The 17,841-nt window shown below is 38.0% G+C and overlaps 1 long non-coding RNA gene across 1 annotated transcript in view; it reads left to right on the top strand.

Annotated features, from left to right (window-relative positions):
• Positions 1-3,615: 3,615 nt before the first annotated feature.
• The window catches only part of LOC116662754, a 233,790-nt gene continuing 219,564 nt past the window's right edge, over positions 3,616-17,841 (top strand). Inside the window, exons 1-2 of the long non-coding RNA XR_004318772.1 lie at positions 3,616-3,910; positions 4,192-4,356. This is a non-coding gene — a long non-coding RNA (uncharacterized LOC116662754). The remainder of the gene's footprint in view (positions 3,911-4,191; positions 4,357-17,841) is intronic.

Genomic DNA, 17,841 nt, shown 5'->3' with positions numbered 1-17,841 from the left:
ACTTTTTATAAGCCATGGTAGAAACCAAGTTTTAGGCAACAATCACGTGATCAGGACACTGAAGTGATAACGTTGGAGGATGCAGGGGAGAGTAGAAATCCCAAGTTTGGTTGGTAGTCTGTAAAAGCAGTTCAGATGAGCCATAGTGAAAAAACTGTGTGAGGATTTTTTTTTAATTGAAATATAGTCAATTACATTGTGTCAATTTCTGGTGTATAGTGCAGTGTCCCAGTCGTGCATATATTTTGAGTTAAAGGAAGCGCAGACATAGAGATATTTTAGAGGTAGATCTAAAAGGATCTGGTGACCATCTGGACATGGGCAGTGAGGGAGAGGGAAGTATTAAAGTTGATATCAAGGTTTCAAGATACGACAGATGCTGGAGGAGTTTTGAAGATGCGTGTTGGTAAACTAGGGGCTGAAAACCCTCATGTCTCGAGGGAGCAGACAGGTAAGGGGAATAAGTGAAGTAGGCTAGATTGGGAATATGACAGGGAGCAGTGGGGACTGTGGAAAGTGCCTTGTCTGCTATAGGAAGCAGTCTCTATTCAGTTTTGACTAGTTACTACCAGGGAGGAATTTATGTCTAAAAGTATCAGATCTTTCAATTTTCAAGAGAAACTAAAATTCCAAAATGTAAAGTAATTTCTCCTGATTTATATCTTCAGATTTCATTAACAAAACAAAACAAAACACCAAACACTGTGTGGGTCAAACAAAACAGAAGGTGCGAGTTGAAAACTTAGGATGCATTTGTAATTTTCCTGATGGCCTGATATTCTCATCCATACATCTGCTTAAATTACTGTGTATGTTTCCATTTACCATTTACATGCCATTTCCCAATTGCTTTAGGATGAATATTATGCATACTTACTGATTTCTGTTAGTATGTATCTTAAACAAATGGTCCATTTGTATCTGTTTCCCTAACAGTTTCTTTTGCGAGATATGAGTTTCAACACATCCTAAGAAGTGATCAATACATCCAAAACATGGTCTCTGAAATAAATGGGTAGTTTTTCAGATTGTGGGATACATGTGCATGTATGTGTGTTCATGTGTCATTTATGTAGCTTCAAGGGAAAGAGTAGACAGTTGCATGTTTGAATAGACTGAACTTCTGGAACTTGAAGTGTAAGGGCACAAAGGAGGAAATTTTAAAAGTCTAGGTAAGAGTACAAAGAAAGGAGCAAGATCCAGTAAAAGGACTTTAAACTGGATATTAACAAGCTAGTTTTTCAACCCAACCGGTAAAAAATCCCGTATTTTCTGAATAGGGTGTGATGATAGCTCAATTAACATTATTTTAACTGACATCTTTTAAAAAAATACTCAGAGGAAAAAAATGCATTGGTGTAAGGTAGAATGGAGGCATCATGTACAAAAATTCAATCTTTCAATATAAGTATCCACATCCGATCTATATAAAATTGTTCTTTACAGGGCAATCTTTGATGTCACTGAAATCATGGAAATTTTTTTTGGCGAATATATAATTTGTTAAGGTTTTGAAAAAATGAGAGTATGTGCCTCATTACTGAGTGAAAGCTAATGGCAGAGAGCAGGGTCTCAGGCATAATTCTGAAGGTAAAATGAATCAATTAATTTTCCTCCCAATCATTTCATCTTCCCAGTGTGCTATTCATCTCACAGCTGGCTGCCTGGTAACCTGATGATTGTCAGGGACAGTCATGGCTTACCCACACTGAGGGTGCAGGTGACTGTGCATGTGATTGCTGTTCTCTTTCAGGCTGAGTAGATAGTAATGGGCGGCTCTCTGATCAAAGAGGAAGGACTTTGTTAGTGCAGGGAAAGAATGCTGGACATCAGATGATGATCCTGCCTCTACCACGTAAAGGCTGTGGCTCTTAGGAAACTTATTTGACCTCAGGCAGCCTCAGTTTCCTCAACTGTACAATGGAGATAACTTTAGTTCCTACTTTTCAAAGTTGTCATGAATCTTACAGGAGATCATGCATTAAAATGAAAAAATACGAGATACGATTTTTTAAATATTAACAGCACCACCATCACTCTTTCTAAAGTGAGCAGGGCATGCTGTTGTTGGAAGCCAGTTGGAGAAACTGAAATTATTTTTTACTAGACACTGAATTAAAAAGTAATAACAATGTTTTGTGAATCATGTGGAATTCTTTAGTTAAGATTAAAAAAAAAAAACTCGACTTTGGCCAGTTAAAGCCAAGAGGAATTTATTGAAGGATACCTGTGGTGCATATATTCAATGAGTGGCTCAAATCCTTTATTTCTATTTGTTGAAAGCTTGACAAGATAGGCTGTTTTTGTTAGAACAGGCACTACTCACATCTGTCTTAAAACTGTCCTAACAGATACAAAAATCTATGAAATCTGAGTGAGTAAGTAGTGCCCCTCAGATTAGGTAATTTCCAGCCTGCACAACTGTATGGATGCCTAGACACTTCATAAGTCCTTTAAGTACAGTAGAAGTCTGTACACTCTCTGTGGGGATCATAGCACAAAGAGAGATGCTTGCCTCCCCCAAAGCTAGTCCTGAACACAACCACTGGGATATATCACTATGATGGCAGCAGTTGAAGACATATTTCTACAGATGCATATAGTTTTCTTCTTCTTTTTCTTTTTCTTTCTTTTTTTTTTTTTTTGCCATTTCCTTAATTTTATGGCTCAGGCACTGACAGCACGTAGCACCGTACATTGTACATGTACCTGTGATATATTTTCCTCAGAGCTGTCTTACAGAAAAATGCACCAGGATGCAGCTTGGGGTGTGGTGGCCAGGGCTGTGATTGGCAGGAAGAATTGAAAAGCCTCACTGCCTGAATTTGTTTTAGACTGAGAAAGTTTTTTTTTCCAAGGAATTGCTTCATTTATTCATTAATTCAACAAATTATTAATATAAATGGCTAGACACTGAGGATAAAGTGATGTGATGAGCAAGGTCAGTACAGGTCTTATCCTTACTGACATAATAGTCTAAGGGTAAAGATAGAACCTCAGACACACTATCAGAATTGTGTCGTAAGTGCTCTGATAAAAAAAAAAAGGGTATAGCCACTTATGGACATGAGTAGAAAGAATTACTAATCTAAGAGTTCTGGGAAGATACTATCTAGGTTTTGATTTGGCTCTGTCCCTGCTTTGATGAAATCACTGGCTTTTTCACCGTGGGCTTTAACTAGCTAGGCACCTAGACCAATTTCTGGGTAAAAACAATTAGGAAACTCACGCAGAAGCATGACCGCCTTCACTTCCACTCTAAGCTTTAGGTCAGTGATACAGGAGGGTGGATGAGAACTGGAAATGTGCCTGCAAAGGAAAGTCCCCATGTCCTTGTTACAGACAAAGATAGATAGATCTAGACAGATAATTTTCATAGATAACATAAAAATTTCAATTACGATCTCAGTAGGCATTTAATACTGAACCCCTAAATGAAGGTCTTTTCGTTTGTCTTGATCAACAAATTGTTTTGTTGAGTGATAACCACAAACAGCTTGATTTGGCTGGAGAATGAGCTCACATAGCTCATTCATAGATGAGAGCTTGCTGGCTGATGGCTGTGGGCCACCGAGCAGTCTCTGGTCAGGGACAGACGGTGGGTGGAACGGGGAGTGGATTGTGGCGGTTGAGATTGCCATTTTAGCACAGGCGTCCAAGGGTGCCGAGAACTTGCCAGCATGACAGATAGCAAGAGAGGAAGCCAAGCCAATTAGAGGTGGCCTCCAATTCATGGTTGACAGTCAGGGATAATTTGTAGTTAACAGAGCAGGCAGACTCACAGTTTACACACGCATGCTTACTCTGGAAGTGCTTTGAATCGGATGGTCTCTGTGGAGCCTGTGTCTAGATTTGAACTTCAATCACTGCCGGGTTAATACACCAGCATCTCTTTTTAAGTTCTCTTAAGGTAACTACCTCACTTGAAAGAGCGATGTATGTGCTGATTGTAACAGTTCATTTTAGAGTTGAGGTCTTTGTGCTTGCCACTCACACTGCCTAGGACCCTCTGTCCTAAGATCATCCCCTGTCAGCTTAAATGTCAGTTCTTCAGAAACTCCTAAGCCTCTTTTTAAAGAAGTTAGACTCAATAAACTTCCTGTTGTATTCCATTGCTTTATTATCTTAGAGCATATATCACTTTTTGAAATTATCTTAAAGTTATTGTAATGGCATCTTTCTTTATTGTAGGTGTTCTCTCCCTGGTCTGAATACTCTCTGAGAACAAGGACTTCCTCTGTCTCGTTCACCATTGGACCCCCAGGGGCTAGAATGGTCCCTGGCATTTACCTCTCTGTGCTCCTTCAAAGCGAAGATCATGTCTTGGACAGCTTCCCAAGCTTGATGCCTAGCACGGTAAGTGACTCCCATCATGCAGATTTATTTAATAAGACATACAATTGAGATTCATAGAAATAGCTGATAATGAACATTAATTGAGCACTGTTGGAAAAAAAAAGGGCCAGTTTCCTCTCAATCAACTTTCAGATTAATTTAAAACCAGCTGTTACTTTTGTGTATTTCTGTGTTCAGTGTGCATTTGAGCATCAGTCTGTGACAAGTGCTTTGAGAAATGAAAGAGAAGAGTGCAAGTGGTCCTTGCCTTTCGAAATCATCTACTCAGTTTTAAAAGAAGTGGATGATATGCATTCTAATTTCTAATCTTTGGAAATGGTGCCTAGCTGTGTTCTTAGATAAATAATAGGTTTTTTTGGAAAGAATAAATAAATGAATGAAAGTAAGAATCAATGAATGAATAAAGAAGAGATGAATTAAGTGATGGAATTAGAACCAGACATAGGCAATTATCAGAGTCGACGAGTCAGGGTGGGGGGACTTGATTGCATGAAGTCTTTTACTCATGGAGTAGACTTAATTTTTCACGTGTAGAAACCATTCACTGTTTCCTTGTGATCATACCATTATTTCTTACTTCCATGAGTTGTTCTTGTCCCCATGCCTGGCATGCATGCTGATAATCTTCATGTTTGAAGTCCATTCACTGAAAATACAACCAAACAATCCAAACGTCATCATCTCAATGAAATATTCTCTGCCTCCCTTGCAGTAGGAAGTTTCTTCTATCTCTGAATTCCTAGAATGCTCTACTGATTTCTTGCCAGTGGCACATAAGCCTTTCCATGTTATATTGCCATTATTTATGTCTGTTTGATCTTCCATTTTAGAACCTCAGCTCCTCAAGGGTAAGCTTATTGGTGATTCATCGGAGTGGCCAACTTTCAGTAATTCATTCAATAAGTATTTACTAAATACGTTACATGTCAGGCAGAGAGCTAGTATTGGAGAAACAGTTGTGAGCAAGTGACATTGACAAGGCAGACACTAGTTTGCCCTGGATTTTAGAGTTTAATAATAGATCATAGTATTAATGGCTTTTATTTGTTGAATGCATCAGCCAGTTGATGAGATAATTATCTTAGCATATTGTAGTAGCTGAAGATGTAGGTGTTATTTATTGTTTTCTTTATTCTGGGTAACTGCATTTATTTCCTTCTGTTTTATTGAAGTATAGTTCATGTACAATGTTTTGTAAGTTACAGATGTACAATATAGTGATTCACAATTTTTAAAGGTTATACTCCACTTATAGTTATCATGAAATATTGGCTATATTCCCTGTATTATACAATATATCCTTGTAGCTTATTTTATATGTAGTTGTTTGTGCCTCTTACCCCCCAACCCCTGTATTGCCCCTCCCCTCTTATGTCTCCCTACTGGTAACCACTAGTTTGTTCTCTGTATCTGTGAGTCTGCTGCTGCTTTTTGTTACAGTCACTAATTTGTTGTATTTTTTCCATTCCACATGTAAGTGATATCATACAGTATATGCCTTTTTCTGACTTGGTTCACTTAGCGTATTGCCCTCTAAGTCCATCCATGTTGCTGCAAATGGCAAAATTTCACTTTTTAGGGCTGAGTAGTATTCCATTGTGTGTATGTGTGTGTGTGTGTGTATGTATCACTACATCTTCTTTATTCATTCATCTGTTGATGGACTCTTAGGTTGCTTCTGTATCTTGGCTATTGTAAATAATGCTGTTATGAACATTGGGGTATGTGTACCTTTTTAAACTAGTGTTTTTGTTTTTTTGGAGATAAATAGCTAGGAGTGGAATTGCTGGGTCATATGATAGTTCTAATCTTAGTTTTTTGAGAAACCTACATACTATTTTCCACAGTGACTGAACCAATTTACATTCCCACCAATAGTGTACAAGGGTTCACTTTTCTCCACATGTTCATCTTTGTTATTTGTGTTCTTTTTGATGACATAGAGTTTAGATTCCATAGATTATGGCTTAATACCATCTCTGTTGTTTACTAGATATGTGACCTTAAGCTGGTAATGCAATGTCTTGGAACTTATGTCTCAGTTGTTTATTGCCACAAATAATGCTGTGTAACAAACCACACCAAAGCAGATTAAAATAGAATGTATTAAGCTCATAAGTCTGTGGGTTCATGGGTGGTTCTTCTGGTCTGAGTCAGGCTAGGCTGGTTTCATTTTGTTTAGCTGATGTGTCTATGAGCTGGTGAGTCAGCTAGAAGGATGTATCAGTCTGGAATAGCCTCACCCAAGAAAGATCTTTGGCACATGGTCTCTCACCCTCCACCAGGTAAGCCTGGAGTTGTTCACATGGCGGTTATGGGGTCCAAAACAGCTAGTAGTCTAGGTTCAGAATTGGTAGTGCCACTTTTGTCATATTCTGTTGACAGAAGCAAGTCATAAGTTCAGACTAGATTCATGGGCTAGGGATTCTATCTTTTGATGCAAGTTATTGCAAAATCACAGTGTACAGAATGTGGATACAGGGGGACATGAGCAGTTGCTGGCCATCTTTGTATGTCATCTACTATCTCAGTCTGTAAAACAGATGATAATAATAGCTGCTATCTTACAGGTGATTGTGAAAATTATATAAGGTAATGTCAAAAGAACTGAGATGTTACCTGGCACTTAAGAAATGTTGGAAGTTTGTTGTTACTATACCACATCCTCACGACCAAGCATAGAGAGATACAGTCCGCATCTTACAAATGAAGAAACCTGGAGATTTAGGTCAGGTTTCTTGTCCTCGACCACATAGTTAGTCAGTTGCGGGGCTAGGGTTCAAATTAAGGTTTGTTTGACCTCAAAGCTGGTAGCGGAGATTTCCTGAGTATTCACTGAATCTGTTTTTGTTTTTCCCAGACTACATTTTCCAGCCTCCTTTGCTGCAGGTGTGATAAGGTGATTAGTTTTTGCCCATAAATGGTGAGCAGTATTGCTCAGGGGATGGGGGAAGGAGTCTAGATCTGATTCTCCACATGGAAGAGCAATTCTTACAGATTAGGAACACTGATTTTGGATGTTAGTGAGCTAGGAATAAACTTTTATTGTGAATAGCCAATGAAATGTTAGAATTTGTTACAGTAATTAAAAAAACTACTAGTTTAGTTCTAACTAACTAGCTGTAACAAACTAATAATAGCCATTACAAATTAGTTAATTATAGCTAGTTGTTACTAGCTATAACAAACTAACCAATGCAGAGTTTAATTTCTAAAACAACATGGAGTACAATTTATGACAGTGAAAATTTTTCTAGGCAGTGTCTTACACTCTAACATTCAGTGAAGAAATAAGAAATTTCCAAAACTAAACGTAAGCTTTCCGGTCCTTTAATACTATGTGCCATTTGCTCTTTATCTTCCTCTCTGTCTGTGATTTCCTCCCTTTCCTTCTACTTGGAGAAACTCGTTCCTTTTTCATCAAACCAAACTAACTATAGGGTTAATGTGCATTTAATCTGGACCAGAAGATCAAATTCTCTGTTTAGAATGTCGTTATTAGGGTTTGTTTTATTTACACGAACAAAAGAAAATTATATTGTACGGCAAAATGAAAAAAAATTTAGGTGGTCTTTTTTTATAGATTGAAAATGTTTGTTTCAGGGCCTCTGTTGTCCAGTTCGGAGGAAATGATTAAGGATTTGGGGGTGGGGTCAAGGAAATTTTTAGAAGATTATGAAAGTGAGTTTTAAGCACTCTTTTGTGGAAAGAGAGGAGTTGAAAATTAAAAGTGAAGAAAATTAGAAAGACAAAAGAAGCTAGTCAAAACAGAAAAAAATAATTGAACCTTACTTGAAACCAAAGAGCAAGAAATTTACTCTCCCTTGGGCCCAGAAAGAGGAGTCCATACTAATTGGCACCATTATAGAAGCTCTAGTGAGACAATTAGAGCTTTAAATTATGACCAGTATTTGAGACCTCTGATACTGACATTACTCAAAGAATTTGCCCTCTGCATTAGAAGACCATAGAATCATAGAGAGGCAGATGATATAAATGTGGAACCATGGAATAATAAGTCTAGTTACATGCCTTAAAAGGAGAACAATTAGCAATATAGTGAAATAGAATCCAACTTAAAAAAAATTCTGTTTCTGTTCAGTAAGCTCAATTTTAAAGAAAGGATAATAATATAGGTAACATTTAATGAGTACTCACCATGTGCCAAGTGCTCTGAGTTGAGCAGGAGGCAAATAATAAAATCAACTTGAAATTTAAGATTTTATGAAAGCAGATCTTTTTCAAGGTGTACAAGGTATCAGGGAGATTTTGGGTAGAGGAAAAAGGTTAAAGTCTTGGGTTAAATCTTGGCTATGGCACTCAGGCAGGCGTGTTACCTCTCCAATCCTCTGCTGATTCATTTGTAAACTGGAAATAATGATAACCTCCACTTAAGGTCAATGAGATGAAAGGTGTGAAATTTTCAAGCTGCAAAAATGCAAGGCACATAGCCATATTTAAATTAATCCCTTACATTTACAGACATGCATCTATTTCATTTACAGTGGGGTCTGGTGGGAAGAAACAACACAATTATTTTTGCAGTGGTTCACGTCTAGGGAAACACCCTGTATGTCACTAATACCTTTTATCGCCCAATAAATAAGCAAAAACTGACAACCAGATAAACACATCACAACAAAAACATGGCTCTGAAACAAAGCAAGGGACAGTATTCAGACAGCTGCCGATGGTAGTTACACGATGGAAGTAGTAAATGAGATAATTCACTAATGTATTTCATTTCTTCCAGTAAGTCGTTAGATACTTAAGTGGCTTGTACCAGTTTTCTTTTCATTAAATATTCATATTTTCTAATGGAAATTGTTCTGACAAATTGGGTAAATTGAGCAACTTATGAATTAATGCCTCAGAAAGAGGAGTTTTGGAATTCCCAGTGAGCGAGCTAATGCTTAAATGATTAACACTCCATTGATTTTATAATTAAAAAGCTGGAAAGTAAATATAGTGTGTGCTTTATATGTTATGATAGCTGTTTGTCTTGATGCTTAGATCACAAGACTTGTGATTGCAGGTCTCCATTAACTATGCAACATATCACCGTGCTTGCATTGAATGAGCCTCCTTCAGTTCTCTAGGGACAAACCCCTCCATTATGTCACCTATAAGGTACAAAATGCAAATGAACCACACTTACTATTTAGAAGTGAAGGAAAAGATCACATGTACTAGAGAATTTAAAGACCAGGAATTTGAATACAGGATGTACTTTCTGTTCCTGGTAGGCAAGTGGATACTTGAGTTTCTGGGGAACTATGAGAAACTTAACCTTAGTTATTCAACATTAGTCCAGTAAATGTTTACTGAGCGCTTACTCTGTGTTCAGGAGACAGTGGTGAACAAGGAAAACATGGTGCCTGGAATCAGGGGACTTAGAAGGTGAATGAGCAGGTGGTAACACAGTGTGAGGAATGAGGTGGTAAAGAATTGTGAGAACTCATTCAAGGGAACGGATTGGTCAGGAAAAGTGTCCCTGATGGGATGACTTATGCTGGACCCTGAGGATGAACATGAGGTAGGAGTTTTCCAGCAGTGGTAACAATATGTGCAATGGCCATGAAATTAGAAAGAAGATGGCACGTTTGTGTGGCTGAACCACACTGACTCTGTGTTGTCAGCTCCATCTTAAGCCCGAAGTCCTGCTCCCTCTCCTTCCATGTGACTGAGGCTTAGCCTCCTCACAAGGGATGTGCCCAAGCTGGATAAATTCCTCTGTCATCTTTTACTGTTGCCTTCATTGAACATGAAAACTAGAATGTCTTCTGTTGACTCAGATGATTAGTGGTCATGAGAGCCCCCGGGGGGAGGGAAAAACCCTGCCTCCCAGCAGTGTGAACATGCTTCTCACTTGGTAGTTAGAGTCTATTTTTAGCTTGGCCCCTTTAAATGCACCTGTACCTCTTTTGTTTCCATGTCTTGGCTATTGTAAATAGTGCTACTATGAATATTGGGGCACATGTATTTTTTTCAAATTAGAGTTTTCTTCTTTTCCAGATACATACCTAGGAGTAAGACTGCTGGATCATATAACTGTTTAGTTTTTAAAGGAACTTCCATTATTTTATCTTCTAAAACATATCTGTATTTTTATTTAACTGAAAATTACATAATTCTCATGCTTTAATTTTGAGAGCTACAATGATCCTTAAAATATACTTTAAATCATAGCCATATTGTACTATTTCATTCTTCATAGTGGCTGCAGCAATTTACCACCAACAGTGTAGGGGGGGGGTCCCTTTTCTCCACACCATCTCCAGCATTTATTATTTGTAGACTTTTTGATGATGGTCGTTCTGACTGGTGTGAGGTGTGATAGCTCATTGTAGTTTTTAAAAATTTCTCTAATAATTAGCAGTGTTGAACATCTTTTCATGTGCCTGTTGGCCATCTGTATGTCTTCATTGGAGAAATGTCTATTTAGGTCTTCTGCCCATGTTTTTGATTGGGTTGTTTATTTTTTTGCTATTAAGCTGTATGAGCAGTTTGTATATTTTGGAAATTAATCCTTGTCAGTAGCATCATTTGTAAATATTTTCTCCCATTCCATAGGTTGTCTTTTTGTTTTGTTGATGGTTTCCTTTGCTGTGCAAAAGCTTTTAAGTTTAATTAGGTCCCATGTGTTTATTTTTGCTTTGCTTTTCCTTTGCCTTAGGAGAGAGAGCCAAAAAATTATTGCTACAATTTATGTCAAAAAGTGTTCTGCCTGTGTTTTCCTCTAGGAGTTTCCAGTCTTACATTTAGATGTTTGACCCATTTTGAGTTTATTTTTTATATGGTGTTAGAGCATGTTATAATTTCATTCTTTTATGTGTAGCTGTCCAGTTTTCCCAGCACCACTTATTAAAGAGACCATCTTTTCTCCATTGTATATTCTTTGCTTCTTTGTCATAGATTAATTGACCATAATTGATGAAAAGTGCATGGGTTTATTTCTGGGGTTTTTATCCTGTTCCATTGATCTGTATATCGTTTTTTTGCCAGTACCATACTGTTTTGATTACAGTAGCCTTGTAGTATAGTCTGAAGTCTGAAGGTTGTGGTTCTTCTTTCTCAAGATAGCTTTGGCTATTCAGGGTCTTTTGCGTTTCCATACAAATTTAACAATTTTTTATTATAGTTCTGTGAAAAATGCCATTGGTAATTTGATAGGGATTGCACTGAATCTGTAGATTGCCTTGGGTAGTATGGTCATTTTAACAATAATGATTCTTCCAATTCAAGACCATGATATATCTTTCTGTTTGTCTGAGTCATCTTCAGTTTCTTTCATCAGCATCTTACAGTTTTCAGAGTACAGGTATTTTGCCTCCTGAGATAGGTTTATTCCTAGGTGTTTTATTTGCTGCAATGGTAAATGGGATTGTTTCCATAATTTCTTTTTCTGATATTTTGTTGGTAGTGTACCAAAATACACAGATTTCTACATATTAATTTTGTATCATGCAGCTTTACTCAATGCACTGATGAGCTCTTGTAGTTTTCTGATAGTGTCTTTAGGATTTTCTATGTATAGTATCATGTCATCTGCAAACAGTGACAGTTTTACATCTTCCTTTCCAGTTTGGATTTCTTTTATTTGTTTTTCTTCTCTGATTGCTGTGGCCAGGCTGCTGCTTCTTAACTACAAAGGTATTTATACATGCCTCTGACCCAGGAATGCCATAGTTAATACACTTTGTCTCACATGAATTTTTCTTTAAAGCTCATTTCTCTTGGTTCTTTCAGAAGGGCTTCAGTTTGACAAGATCTATTGTAGGCTTTTATATAGTGAATTTTACATGTTGATAATAGCACCTTAATTTTTCTCTGAGAACTATCATTCCTCCATTCTGAGTCCATATTATTTGGGTGTGGCTAGATGTGCTCCAAGCCCAGGGGTAGGTGTGTTTCAGGCCTAAGCCTATATCCTTGGTCACAGTCATTTGTTCAATGACAGGTGTGTGGCCTAAGTCATGTTAATTGGGTCCAATCAGAGCTCATTTGGGGGAAATTCTTCTTGAGCTACTGGCATAAAAGTACTCTCTTTTCTTTCTACTGGTAAGATTACTGGTTGGATGGGATGTGGAATTGGAGCTAATGGCAGGCTTCTTGTCACCATGAGGAGAGAGAGCTTTCTTGAGAATGGAACAAGCACAGGGAAGTGCAGAGTAGAGAGAGGGGAGACCTGGAATTTTGGGAAAAACCCCCAACTTTGTACTCTGGATGCAGCTGTACCTGAAATGAAAAAAAATCCAGTCTTGGTCTTCTCACTTTTATAAGTCTGTTTTTTTTTTTTTTCCATGCTGAAGCCACTTAGAACTAGAGTTTATGCCACTTGCAATGAAAAGAATACTGACTAAAAACTTACAATAACACTATTGTCAACCTTAACATCATTTAATGGAATGGACCCCAGAATTATGTTACAATAAAACTTTATTAAATAGAAAATTCTGAGATCTATAAAAACATATTTCTTTCTATGAGGCATTATAATTATTCTTTAAGACATTTGTTCGTTTTATTCAACAAATATTTATTATAGATGCACTTTTTCATATACTGTGTTCTGCTTTATGTATTATACCAAATATTTACTTGATTTATTTCTCATTTCTTTGTGATCTTTTGGTGGGCAGAATACTCTTGACCAACCTCAAATCTAAGATTTTAGAAATAAAAATAGAGACAAGATATCTTTGTTTGAAAAGTTTCATTCTTTCTAAAAATTATGTTATTCTCAGGTCTTTGAGAAGGGATAATTAATTCTTCCAATCTCCTCTTTTTCTACCCCCTTGACACATGTCCCTTGTTAATTATCTCCATAATTTTCTGACTGTAATTTGGAGCACTTTAGAACACTGATTGTGTACCATATTATGACTAGAATAAATGGGCAGCTTAAGAATAAATCCATGTCTAGCTCTTACCCTAGTGCATCAGAATCAGTTGAGATTATTATTTACAATGAAGATTCTTGGGCTCCTTTTGTCCTGAGATTCTAAACTGGAGTCTTTGAGTAGTCCTAGAATGTGTATTTAACTAGTTCTCTTGGAGAATCACATGTACACAAAAGTTTTGGAATTACGTGGTTGCTTGAGGAAAAAATTCCACAAGCATTCCAGGATGTAGCAAAGGCATGGATTGACTTTGAGACCTAGATCATCAGCATTTCATATTATTTATCCACTCTAGTCCACATCACAGCAAAAAATTATTTTTAATGATCATAAATATTTCACACAGAAGAAATACCTTCTAAACATTATTCACATATTAATGTATGAGCAGAATAGTATTAATTAATCATAATATGTTCATTAATTTTAATTAGAGTCTGGCCTCTATCTAATTAGGGATTAGCTGACTGATACTAACTTAAGCTGGACAAGTTGGGCTAATACTACTTTTTTCAAACAAAATAAAATAGCTTGCTCCTAAACTCTGTTCTTATATATTTTGTCTGAACTCCTAAAACAGCTTAGTCAAGGCTCTTTTTTTTTTTTTAACACTAACTTGAGTTTGGAGTTTTGAAGTTCATCTAAAAATCTGTATTGCTTTGCAAAAAGTTGATACAGTGGATTCATGTAGGAAGAACTGGATGTGAGAATGAGATCTTGGAATGTAGACACAGCCGCCTGAAGTTGGGATTTGGAGAGAAGGTCTAAAATAGAAGTTCGCATCACAGTGGATGCTTAGAATTTTTATTTTGGCAGTTTCATAAATCAAGTAGAAATCTTACTGTGCCCACAGCATTTTCTGGGCCCTCGTAACATTCTTGCATAGTTGTATACTTGTATAAAACACTAACACTAAATAGAGCCACAGGAGATGAGTTTCTTTCTCAAGATCACTCCAAATGTTGGCTTCTGATCCTGGCTAACTAGCCTACATTTATTGACTTCATCCATCCATCCATCCATCCATCCATCCATCCATCCGACAGTGTTTATAAAGTGCCTGCAATATGCCAGGCACCGCACTAAGCATTTAGGATGGAATGCTGAACAACATGGACCTAGCCCTGCCCTCAGATAGCTTATCATTTGGTGACTCTGCTTATCTGTCCATCTGGTCCTATGTGGAGGGACCCAGAGCATAGTCTTTCTCAATTTTCAGAACATTATTTTCGTTCCCATAAGTTACAGGCTTGTTAGTTTACTAGATATTTCATCTAATATTCATGATGATATCGTGATTTATATTCTGTAGTTCTGTGCATCTCAGCCCAACGTTCTGCAGGAGGAATACATAGGTTATTCCACTAATTATCACCAGACTACTTTCTTGCAGAGAATCTTGCCACATGTAGTACAAGATGATTGTGCCCTGTATTAAGTTACAACTCCAATCTGTAGCTTGCATCCCCCAACTTACTTCATTGGAAAGAAGTGTAAATATTCACACTACTGACTCCCAGAACTACTTTAGGATCAGGAGGCATGTCTTAAGGGGCCAGGTGGGACAGGAATCGCTTGTGGGTTCCATCAGTCAATGTGGGCAGTTATGATCAGTACACTTTAGGAAGATAATTAAATCAGCTCAAACACATGTGAGTGCTTGCCTATCACTCCAGAGCATAGGTTTGAAGGAGAAGGTACTCATACAGAACTGTTCAGCGGATTGTGAGTTCTGCCAAATGATGGTCATTCTGGCTAATGATGGTCTGATAAATCTCTCTTAATTTTCTAGGTTTCTAGGTGGAATATGTTTTCACTGACAGGGAGACACAGGGAAGTGCCTGGGGGAATCAAATCCACCCCTTCTAGTTTTGTAAAGTAATTAACGTGACTAGAAAATTGGGAGTAATACTGAGTTATGAGGCCACTATAAAAAATTGACTCTAAGAAAATATTTTAATAACCAAATGACACAAGGCTAATAACATCTGCCACCTACATTGTTCCTTCTGTTTTCTCTGATCTTGGGCAGACAGACTGACTAAGCAGCTTATTGTTGTCATTTTTTAGTGTTCTCCTGCGTCTTCAGATCACATCCTGCGCATGCGGGTACGACGCTCTGGATTGGATGCTTTCTTTTGCCGTTGATACTGGGGTGAAGTTGGTACAGATTTTCCCCTCAGTGGAACCAGAAACATTTTCCCTCACTCTCCGTTACAAACTAAGGGAGCTTCCTTGGACCTAGTTGGTGTGGCAGCAATGGCAGTGAAACTAGCACAGTTGACATCTACATGCTTGTGTAGTATTTTTACACTGTACAAAATATTGTCATACACATTGTTACATTCGATCTTCAAAGCTATGCCATGGGGTGGTTATTGGTAAATTCATTTTACAGATGAGGCAGTTAAGTCTCTGTGGAAGACTTATTGAAGGTCACATGACTTGGAAAAGTTAGACCTAAATTAAAACCTAGTTCCTCTTAACCCAGTATCCTGTTCCTCCCCCACAACACTGAATGCCATTCACAGAGGTGGCTGTTGCATCACGTACTGTCCAGATGGGAGATATTATTGGATACATCCAATAATACAGGTAATGAAATGCAGTTAGCAGCAAGAATCATGACACATAGTTCAGTGTTAATGGCATGTGCTCTGATAGACCCATATTCAAGTCCCAAGTTTACTGCTTATGGATTGTTTGACCTTGAACGAGTCATCTAAATTCTCTTAGACTCAGTTTCCACATCTGTTGGAAGCAATGAGTATCTCTTAATATTGCGAGGATTAGATGAATCATCCACATAATGACAGTAGTGAGATAATGATGACTATTGGTTTGGGATCCTAGGTAGGTATTAAGTGCCAGATATTCTACATACATTTTCTCTGGGTCTTGTAATAATCCTGTGAAATATGTACTTTAATTCCCAATTTATGTATAAGGAAATGAAGACTACAGTACTTATGTAACTGGCTCTGGGTCGAATGGCCAGCAAGAACCTGTGTTAGGATATGAACCCACGTTGGCCTGGCCCCAAAACCCATGTTCTTTGCTGGTTCAGTTGATGTAAAGCATCCTTTGAAAAGGATGGAGGACTTTAAAGGATGCTGGGCAAAGACTTCACCTGAAATCAACTATCGGGCTAATTCTTTCAGATTGTTGACATTCTGTAAGTACCAAGTCCATGTCATACTCATGGTAGAATTTAGTATACAAAGAGGTTTGCAGAGTAAAAGAGGTTTGAATTTCACCATTTAGCACAAGCAATTGGTAAGCTGTAAATAAATATGTTTCTTTTTGTATTAATGAGCTCATATGTGTTATCCTAGGTTCTTCAACACCAAAAAACGTAGATCAAATTTGAAAGAAACTGTGCCTTGGGGGGAAAAATAGTTTAATGAAAACCTAAATTGTGCCACACAAAATTGTGATTCTGTACTTAGCAGACCAGCAAATGGTCATTTACGCTTACAACTAAAGAGCTTTAGTGCTTTCTGAAGTACTTATGCCTGTATTCTTACATCTTGTCTCCTCTATAAATCTGGGAAACAGTCAAGGAAGATGTTCCGCACACTTCACAGCTGAGGAAGGAGAGGCCCGGAGGAGTTAAATTTCCCATCAGAGATCACACAGCAAGTGGAATGTGGGTCTGTCTCTCAGACATTTGTCCTCTGTGGCCTTAAAATAAGCCCAAAGGGCTCAGGCTATTTCTCAGGCTGATTAAATTTGTAGATAAAGACTTTCCTCCCTACAGGGCGTTAGAAAGAATTACAATAGAAAAGTTCTCTTTTTCTTTTCTTGTCCCCTGCCCTGCCCCTAGTTGTATTGGTCTTCAATTTAGTTCGCAGAAACTGTGAGACAGAAGGCTCAGGGTCCAGTCCTGCTCTGCCACGCACCAGATAATCAGCCAGGCCATTTAGCCTTTCTGGGCTTACATTTCTTCTGCAAAGTGAGGACAGTCATACTTAGCATTCCTTTTTTTTTTTTAATTGAAGTATAATCAGTTTGACCATGTGTCCATTTCTGGTGTACAATACTTATCATTCTTATCCCACAGGACTGTTAAAAGCATCTAACCAGAGGCTGTAGGTGATAAGAAAGTGATCTCAGTATCCCAGTTGTGGACCCACTCTGGCCACCCAGCATACCCTCCTTTTTCTTAACTATGCCATGGTTTCCTTTTCGGGAAGCACCTGTTTCTCATTGTACACAGCCTTGGAGGGGCTGTGAATCAGGGTCCCTGCATTCATAGGTGTAGCCTGGAGTCCATTGCAGGCTCCTTGCACCAGGGACTTCCACACCAGACCAGTGCAGCCACAGGGCTGATACAGGACCTAACTCAGCCAGGTAGGATCTTTCCATCCTTAGCAGGGAGACAGAGAGAGAAGAAACACAGCAACTCAAATGACTTAGTCACCTGATTCCACTCCAGCTCCTTCATGAGACAGGGAAGTAACCCCTTTGCCCAGGAAGTAGTTTATTGTTCCATTCCAGAGCTGGGGCCTCCAGCCTTCGCAGCCATTCTACTCATTCTCTTCCTGATTTTTCTGTTAAGTTAGCGGGAGTTGGATTCTGT

Source organism: Camelus ferus, chromosome 3, assembly GCF_009834535.1.
Source record: "Camelus ferus isolate YT-003-E chromosome 3, BCGSAC_Cfer_1.0, whole genome shotgun sequence".
Classification (NCBI taxonomy): Eukaryota; Metazoa; Chordata; class Mammalia; order Artiodactyla; family Camelidae; genus Camelus; species Camelus ferus.
Note: the sequence above shows the minus strand (reverse complement) of the source record. Positions and strands in the feature narration are given on the sequence as shown.